Below are 9,812 nucleotides of genomic sequence, written 5' to 3' on the forward strand. Positions count from 1 at the left end.
AAGAAAACCTGAACTAAAAGATGAATGAAAAGGCTTTTGATTCTGATTCTGAAGAAATGGCACGAGCTTTGGCCTAAGATTAACTAATGTACAATACTGAGCCAAAAGCAAAGGCTTTGTGTGTCTGGGTTTCCTAGACACTGATTCTGACCCTGCTGTGCTCTGCTTCTTAGCTGAATTAATGGCCTGTGGACTTAAAATGATCTAGGAATAACCGCCGGTACCTTGTTTTAAAAACTTCTTTTGGTTTCTCATTCCTAGACTAACCTTTATCCATAATTCACATCCCAAATGAAGGGGTCAAGTTTCTGTCAGTTAGCCCCTCCTAGATCTAGATCCAAAAAGCATCTTTGTATATTGATAGCCACTCGTATATTTCAAAGTCAAAAATACAAAAAAGGTGCACACATCACACAAACCCAAACAGGGCTCAGGTGCAGGACAAAAGAGACAAACTGAAGCAAAAAACAAATGTCCGCACACTGATGTAACTGCTCCATAAAAAATTGTTTATTGCAACGTTTCGAACAAGTCTTCGTCAGGCACAGACACTTCACTCATATAGCCTACTTCATAATATTAAAGTAGATGAAACTGACTTTTCGTCAACTTTTTGTTATAAAAGTATAGAATAATATGACACTTTTTTCAATTAAAAATTATTCCTCTAGACTAGAGGGCTTAAATATGGAAGCCAATTTCCACCACCTAAGAAAAAAAAAATGCTTTGGTAAATCAAAATTTAATTTTTTTTTAAAAAGAGAGAGAATTTAGACAAAAAGTCTAAATTAAAACGTACATAAGTTAGAAATATGAGCTGTGTCAAATCAAATCAAATATGATTATATGTGTATGTGTGTGTGTATGACATGTAATTTTACATTTCATTACTTTTTAGCTCATATTTCTAACTTTAAAATTCTCTCGTTTTTTGGTAAATTTTAATTTGAAATTTTAGACGCAGTGGCAGGAAATCGTTCATTAGGCGTTTGATGACATAATTGATCACCACGTGATCTTTAGTGATCGACAGGGGTCTGATTGATTGAAAAGCTCTAGTGATGCTCACTGATCTGTTTGAACGTGTTTCTACACCAACTCAGAGAAGAGACTCATCTAACACACTGCAGTAATAAATGTGGTTTTCTAGTCGTTTATTGAAAGCACATCTTGACTGTAAACTGTAGCCATTAATAGTAGCCATTTTAGCCAGTTGTGGCTAAAAAGTGCTGGACACAGCTAGGGCGGACATCATGGTTAAAGTGCCAAAGATTCATGTAAGTAGTTTAAAAATGTGTCTAGTTTTTGGGGAACTGTTACTACATTTACATATTTGCTTTAATGTTGTCAGGTCAAGTAAAGGCAATGGAGGAGGATGAAAACAAGGCAGACTGACAGGTGGCAGAGGTGAGTGAGATGGATGCACATGTTGTCATCTAATCACTTAGTCTTATAGCAATGAATGGTAGGCTATCTAGGTCTAGTTTTCAACATTTTACAGCCTCACAGCTTCTACTTGACATTTTTAGTTGTGCCCAAATTTCAGTGTCGAGACAAATCCTGAACACTAAATTCTACCAAAATGTTTTATTATTAGTAGTAGTAAAATAAGAAAGGAGTGTTAAATACTGCAAATGGAATTATCTGCAGGATTCACAGTTATGAAAAGCCTAGAAATCTCAAGGAATTTCAGAAGTGAGTAAACATTCATATTCAAGTAATTCTTTTGACTAGAAATGCCTTTTGCATGTTAGCGGTGACTCTTTCTGCAGTTACATCATTACGCCAGTTGGTGGCGGCAAGTGACTGTCTTTGAGACAATGTACAGACTCCGTCAGTATCAGTAATAACGGTCACTTCGATCTCACGTGTGTATGTGTATATGCACTTTATTGAAACGACTAGAAAAGTCATGGAATTTATTGGCCAAAATAAATAAGAACCCTCAAAATGTTCATTTATGGTTGTATTGTATAAATCCAAAGGGTGTCCCGGTGTTACACAGTGATATAAAACAACAGATTAAACGCATATAAAAGAGAAACAAAGAAAAAGTGCACTCTGTAGGAGTGTCGAAAATTTTAATCAAGGCACACTGCATGAAAAATAAATGAAAACAAAGCCTTTTGGGAACATGTCAACATAATATAGTTACAAGTTCGGTGAAATTCTATTTTGTCATCTGGGTTTCCCCTTATCGTCTAACTTTTTTTTTCTTAATTTTTGTTCTGGAATGTGGATATTTGCTTCTCACTTTGTGCTGAGATAATGTCTTATCCTCAATACCGTTGGTGCATGTCAGTGAAGTTTATTAACTTTATGGCAGAGGTGATGTTAATGTTTTAAAACAGAATAAAGAATGTTAAACAGTTCGAGACGATGAGAGAGAATAGCACTGCATTCTAGCATGTTCAGGGTGTCTGGGTGGAAAAGACTGACTCACTTTCTGGCAAGTCTGTGGGGTTTTCAGTCCAGGCCCTGTGCCAGACAAGACCGGAGCAGGTCCTGAGTCAGTGCAACGTGCCCGGCCCAGGCGGGCCCTGAGTGGGCCGCAGCGTGGGAGCGGACGGGGATATGGAGCACCCCACGATTAATCAGACCCAGTGCTCTGACAGTTTTACTGTGTCTACACTAAATGAGTGACGTGACAAAATTGGAATGATGAAATCAAGCTTTAGTGTTTCTTTGATTACCATGTTCTGGTTTTATTGTGCCACATTGTTCACTCTCAGTATAGATGGGAAGTTATAATCGAAACACTTTATTTTGACTGTAATTATTGAAATGTAATCTGATCTAAACTTTAGGTTTAACAAAAACATGTAAATAATCCAAGGATATAACCACATACAATACTGTTTAAAAGTTTGCAGTTTAATGTTTTCGAAAGAAGACTCTTCTGCTCACCAAGGCTGCATTTATTTGATTCAACAATACCGTAAAAACAGTGAAAATTGTTAAATATTATTACAATTTTAAAGAATGGTTTCTATTTGAATATATTTTAAGATGTAATTTATTTCTGTGATGGCAAAGCTGATTTTTTTTTTCATTGTTTTTCATGATTCTTTGAACAGGAAGTTCAAAAGAGCAGCATTTCTTTTGTATTGAAATCTTTTATTTTTATAAGTGTCTTTTCTGTCACTTTTCATACATTTTTGGAAGTATTAATTAAAAAAAAAAAAATCTTGGTGACCCCAGACTTTTAAACAGTGCACTATGGATTTTAGGAGGACCAAAAGTAATAATTCAAGAACCAAAAACCCATACTGGTTGATCTCTAATCTGAATATTAAGTGGACATCTGCCTCTAAATGTATATGGTATTTGTGACCATTCAAAATCAAATATCGCTTTTAACTGATATTTATTTCTTATTTTTCCATATAATTTGCATGCATTCAGAATTTCACTTTATTATAATCCATATTTCATTTAGCCTAATTGGCTCTTTACTGGGACTGGCCGGAAAGAGCCTTAAGAAAACAGCCATATAAAACACCAAAACATTACAAGATAAATTAAGATGCGTTTTATCATAGTGATAAAATTGTTTTCATATCGACCTTATCGTTTTACAGACCTACCGCCTTCATAGGAAGTCAATAATCTCATAGTGACTATTCCTGTAATCAATGTTTGTTTTACCTGACACATACTTTCTATTATGAGAGATAAATTGCCTTTTCACAAGGAAGCACGCGCAGACACAAGCACGTGGATGTGTTTATAAAGGAAGTGTATGTGCAAACAGACACACATTTACTCACACTGTTATGTTTAAACACTCCCACATTTATCATTACATACTTTTGTCCAAAATCATTTAACAGGAACTCACACACAGACACAAAACGGATACAGTGACAGTCAACCTGTGTTCAAAAGAAAGTGCTCATGAAAATAAGTCTCATGAAAATAAGTCTCATGCAAGAACAGCCTTGTTCAACACACACACACACACACACACACACACACACACACACACACACTCACTGACTCACTCACTCTATATGCATGTGTACTTATGCTGACAGTGTCACAGCCCACAATCAAAAGGCCTATAAAGAAAATCTTATTGTTTTAAACATGCAAGTCTAATCCACATGTAAATATGTTCTCAATGTGTCCCATTACAGTAATGAGTTACAGTAATGAACAGTTGACCTACATTAACATCCTAACCCCTATTTGGTGAATAACAATACCACGGTACTGCATCATATCACGTGTGAAATGTTAGCAATTAAATAATCACTCAAATTATGAAACAATACTTATGAAGACTTACATGAATAAAGTTTTTTGTTCTTTTAAAGAAGTCTCTTCTGTTCATTTATTTCAGTGGTTCCCAACCCTGGTCCTGGAGGCACCCCCAACACTGCACATTTTGCATGTCTCCTTTCTCTGACACACCAATTTCAGGTCTTGGAGTCTCTACTAATGAGCTGATGATCTGAATCAGGTGTGTTTGATTAAGGAGACATGCAAAACGTGCAGTGTTGGGGTGCCTCCAGGACCAGGGTTGGGAACCACTGATTTATTTGATCAAAAATACAGCAATATTGTGAAATATTATTACAATTTAAAACAACTATTTTCTATTGTAATGTTTTAAAATATAATTTATTCCTGTGAGTCAAAGCTGAATTTTCAGCATCATTACTCCAGTCTTCAGTGTCACATGATCCTTCAGAAATCATTCTAATATGCTGATTTGATGCTCAAGAAGCATTTATTATTTTTATGTTGAAAACCGTTGTGCTGAATTTTTTTTGCATAAACCATGATACTTTTTTTTCAGGATTCTTTGATTAATAGAAGTTCGAAAGAACAGCATTTATTTGAAATAGAAATCTTTTGTAACAGTATAAATGTCTTTACTGTCGTTCGAACAATTTCATGCATCCTTGCTGAATAAAAGTATAATTTTTTTTTAAAGAAATCTTACTGACTCAATGTTTTGAACAGTATTGTGTATTATATGTTAATATTTCATGTTTTTATTTAATGTTTCCTCATATACTCGAATGTTTACCATTTGCATAGGTCTTCATATTGTTTCATAATTTTGTTTTTTTATTTTAGTGATTTATTTAAAATGTTACATATTTATTTATTTCAACTTTCCATTCCCCCAACAATTTCTTTACGTTATATTTGATACAAAATTTATTTATTTTATATATTGAAGTAACGTTTTCATTTACAAAGTAACTTTTCAAAATTTTTTAAAACCAAATAAAATTATCAAATATCAACATACACACTCAGAAAAAAATTACAAAACTGTCACTGGGGCGATACCTTTTCAAAGGGAACTAATATGTACACTTTAGGTAGAATAAGTACTAGTTCCTTTAAGGTACTGATATGTACCGTTTAGGGGTAAATAAGGTGCAAAAACGTTCCTTTTAGCTTCAGTTAATCTTTTCTCTCAGTCTTTTTGCTTGTGTGTCAGTGTTTACCCTTTCCCATGCCAGCAGCGGCCTGCTTACCAAAGTTTGTTTACCCCTGTGATAAAATGTATTGGCCATGATGCAAAAGTTGCTGCAATCAGATCAGCGTTTCGGCTAATATCAGCAGCTGTAGTTCTGATGAAAACCAAATTCATAATATAGCCTACGTAAAATCATCAGGTTTGCATCCTGTTGTGGGAGTATTTCTTATAAGCTGGGACTGAAGCACTTGTCAGCAGAGAGGAAGATGGATGGCACAAATTACAGGCAAAACTAAAACCTGCAGCAAGGAAGTTGAAAATGGGAAGATGGCTCGAGCTTTCAACATGACAACACACCACCAAATCAGCTATTCAGCGGCTGAAAGACAGGATGATAAATGTCCTAGAGATGTCCCGTCAGTCCTAAAATCCTGTAAATGTGGAATGATGAAATAAGGGCCAGCCAATGATGTCTGTGCTCTCTTAATATTTGCCCTCATGATACATGTGAAAAATCAGTCAAGTATGAAAACAGATAGAGGGCAAAATTCAGACAAAGGATGCTTTTAAAGTATAGCCTATAAAGGAAGAGTTCACCAAGTTCTGTCACAGTTTACTTGCTCTTAAACCCATGATTCTTCCACATTCTTGTTGTTGAAAAGTACAATTTGCCAACATAAAATCAAATTTTAGATGCACAGGATTCAATATGAACACTCCCAGTGCGCTGAACTAGTGATGAGAGACTCTGAAGGCGATTCATTTAGCCTATGTTTCTCATATTATATCTTTAGATGCCTTATAATTTCCTAATATGATCGAACAGAATGACCACGTCCTCTTTTTTTCCATAGACGTGCCCTGGCAGGGTTTTATTTTCCTATTGATGTGCTTGTACATAATATGTACGTGTCTTTGCGTTGATTTAGTTTACAGTTCTCTTGCACGCCACAATTGGTCAATTGTGTGCAATGCCTGCATGCTATTAGTCAAAATACTTTTCAGTCATTTCAGCAAGGATGAAAACAATAGGAAAACAAAGCCAAACACCTGTACATTTGAGGCAATTTAGATATCTTGGTCAGGACATGTCCGGGATAAAGGGGACGTATGGTCTCCCTATCAAAGATAAGATAAGCGGACATGTTAGGGGAATAAAAAAAACTGTTGGATATATCATTTAGCTCTTTACTCAAAGCAAAATATACAATGCCGAAACATGGAATATTCCTTGCATGAAGCCACAAAAATAATATGAACATGAACAAGGAAACAAAGTAGGTGGCGTTAAGTGATCATCTTTATGAGTGAGTCAGTAGAGCGTTCATTTAACCAATTTGTTCGAAAATGCAGTTTCATTCATAGACGAAACAGGCGAATGTCTTTTTGAATGTGCCATTGAATCATTCATTGAATCGATTTTTTCAAAGTTGCTGAATCATTCGGTAATGGAAACCCGCTACTGAGTCTTCCAGTGCATCAGAAATCGTGTACTGTCTGAGTATAGGTACTGCATTTGAATTTGAATTTACTTCACGACCGTTAAAAAAGTATGTTCTATATAGTATGAATATGGGTAGTATGAATGAAATTCGGATGTACTACATCCGCCATATTGTTACTGTCACATGACCTACCAGAGTCAGTTGCATTGCTTCACTGCCATTCATAAATATTCTCCCGTGGCCTCATGGGATAGTAAAGTGTCCATCGAATGCGCACTTCAGAATTAGGGTGGAAGTAGGTCATCCAGGTACTTTTTGCCTATTGTTTTACGAATACTATGAATTCGGACTCGCCTCACATAGGCTGCTGTTTTTCGCCTACTAGCCTATATAGTAGGGAAGTATGCGATTTTGGACGCAGTGTTTTTATCTGGAATTATTTTTGTTGACTGAGCAAAACATACAAAAAAGTATCGGACGATATTGCTTCGAAATTGTAAATTCCTCAATATTAAATGTTGTTAGTGAACTGTTGTATAAAAGCAATATCACAAACCGTTGTTGCTAGTTTTAATGTGACGACTTGTGCAGAAGTGAAAATATAGTTTAAGAAATATTCCTTATTTTAAGTGTCTTTATTTGGATAAATAGTAGATTATTATTACAATTGTTTTGTTTGTTTGCTTTGGTAAGTACATTTTTACATTTACCATCTTCTTTCCCCCACATTCCCCCATAGCAGAGAAAGCACAAAAAGTCTGCAAATACTCTCTTGTGCAAAAAGTCCAATTTAGCATACTTTTAAAAAGAGTACTTAGTATGGAAATAATATACTTTAAAAGATATACTTAAGTGCAAACGGAATGTAGCTTTATGTTTTCAGACACTTAATTTATAAACTGCAATTAAATGAAAGTATATTATAGATTACATTATTAAATGCAATTAGCTGAACGTTAGAGTGATTTTGACCCACCCAGTTCATCTTTATATGAAATGTCATAATAATTTTTATTGTCTTGAAATATGAAATGTAAAAAGAAAACTATTTGACATTACTATAAAGTGCACTCTTTAAAAGTGTAGCCTTAGTTAAGGAACATAATCATGAAAGTGGACCTTAAGTACACTTAAGTGGCCTTATATTTAACTGATGATAAAATTATTTGCAAGCAGTTTAAAAACAAAACAAAAAAACTTTTGAAGTACACTGCATGTGCACATTCAATACAATTTAGCACACTTCTATGCATACAAGCTATAATGATGAACACCAGCATTGCTGTGTGCATTTATCGAGGCGTTGCATCTCAGAGCCGGGTTGAACTTTCGCCCAGTGCCCGGATCAGTGTAGATTAGCTCAGCCGCTGTATATGTGTGCTATTTCTATCCCACTTGGGGGGGAAAAAAAGAGGATGAAAAACACTGTTGTTTTCTTTCCACTTCTATCCTTGCCATTCTCTCATTTGGATGATGGCTTAATGTGTTTTCCGTGCTTTCGTTTACCATGAGCGTTTGTTTGTGTGTGTGTGTGTGTGTGTGTGTGGAGGGGCTCCTTCAGTATGAGTCATTTGCTTACACTGACCGTTCTTGCTCACACATGCTTGCTAGCAGCACATGGCCTGAAGACAGCACACACTCTCTCTTCACGTGGTGGCCCTTTGTTGTCTCTCATTCTCTATTTTTCTCTCCATCAACACACCTTCCTCTTTCTGCTTTTCCTGTTACCTTTATCAATGCTTTTGCCGTCAACCATAACGTGAGTTACCTGCACAGATTTAGTTGACTTTCTTTTATCAACAATTCAGTTTCAAACAAATCCGAACACTGTTATTCCTGCTTGATTTGCCTTCAACTTGTAGATGCATTTGAATTAGTGCAGAATGCATATTTATTCAAAATCCATTTGACATCAGTCGTGTTCAAGTGTTTTATTTTTAGCTGAAGCTGAGTAGTGTGCTGTGTTTATAGGTCACGGTCGAAACATCATGTAGTTACTTGTCTTGTCTGCAAAGATTGTTGTAATCTACCTAACCAAGTAATCTTGTTCCTCTGCTAACCACATGACTGGGAATAAAATGCTACATTTGGTCCCAATGTACTACAGGACTGAAATAAATGGAGTCTCCCTTGTGGGATGATGCAGTCTCTGTAATTTGCATCCACCAAATGAGTCGCATCTCCTGACGTTCATGCCGGTCTGGACAGACATAAAACAATTGGAAAAATATCACCTTTATTTAGCATTTTCCAGATTTCCGTCTCCTTTCTTCCTTTTAATCCTCAATGGAGATCAGTGTGAGCAACACTGAGGAAATCAACTTTTACTGCTTGGGAAATTTCATTAATTAAAATGAGCCAATGCAACACAATTGTTGAACGTTTTGTTTAAAGATTAGTTTCATTGTGTGTAACTAATTTAAATAGTAAAACTTTACAATTAGGTCCTATTTGTTAAAGGGGTCATATGATGCTACATGCACTTTTACAAGTTGTTTGAACAGAAATGTGTGTTGGCAGTGTGTGTACACAACCACCCTATAATGATAAAAATCCACCCAGTGTTTTTTTTTTAATCTGCTCGTATCTTTACCCCTTTCTCAAATCGAGTCGATCTCAGATGCCTGTCTGTGTGACGTTACACAGACAGGCCCCTCCCACGATAGTTTGATTGACAGTAGCGTTTCCACACAGACTGGACTAAAAGGCTGAACAACTTCCTCTGCCCTTAATACAAACTCCCTCACTCCCTCACTCCCTCGCTCACTCACTCACTCACTCACTCACTCACTCACTCACAATTACACTTTTTGTAATTTATAAGTCTCCTATATGAACCAAGGCTGCATTTATTTATTTATTTTATAAAAAATACAGTAAAAACAGTTATTTATATATATATATATATATATATATACATATATATG

At 35.6% G+C, this 9,812-nt stretch overlaps 1 long non-coding RNA gene across 1 annotated transcript in view; it reads left to right on the forward strand.

The window, feature by feature from the left end:
• The first annotated feature begins 1,201 nt into the window (after positions 1-1,201).
• LOC107653453 (uncharacterized) overlaps positions 1,202-9,812 on the forward strand; it is a 21,024-nt gene continuing 12,413 nt past the window's right edge. Inside the window, exons 1-2 of the long non-coding RNA XR_001630223.1 lie at positions 1,202-1,277; positions 1,352-1,407. This is a non-coding gene — a long non-coding RNA (uncharacterized LOC107653453). The remainder of the gene's footprint in view (positions 1,278-1,351; positions 1,408-9,812) is intronic.

The sequence above is a fragment of the Sinocyclocheilus anshuiensis genome, unplaced genomic scaffold (assembly GCF_001515605.1).
Source record: "Sinocyclocheilus anshuiensis isolate Anshui unplaced genomic scaffold, SAMN03320099.WGS_v1.1 scaffold383, whole genome shotgun sequence".
NCBI classification, from domain to species: Eukaryota; Metazoa; Chordata; class Actinopteri; order Cypriniformes; family Cyprinidae; genus Sinocyclocheilus; species Sinocyclocheilus anshuiensis.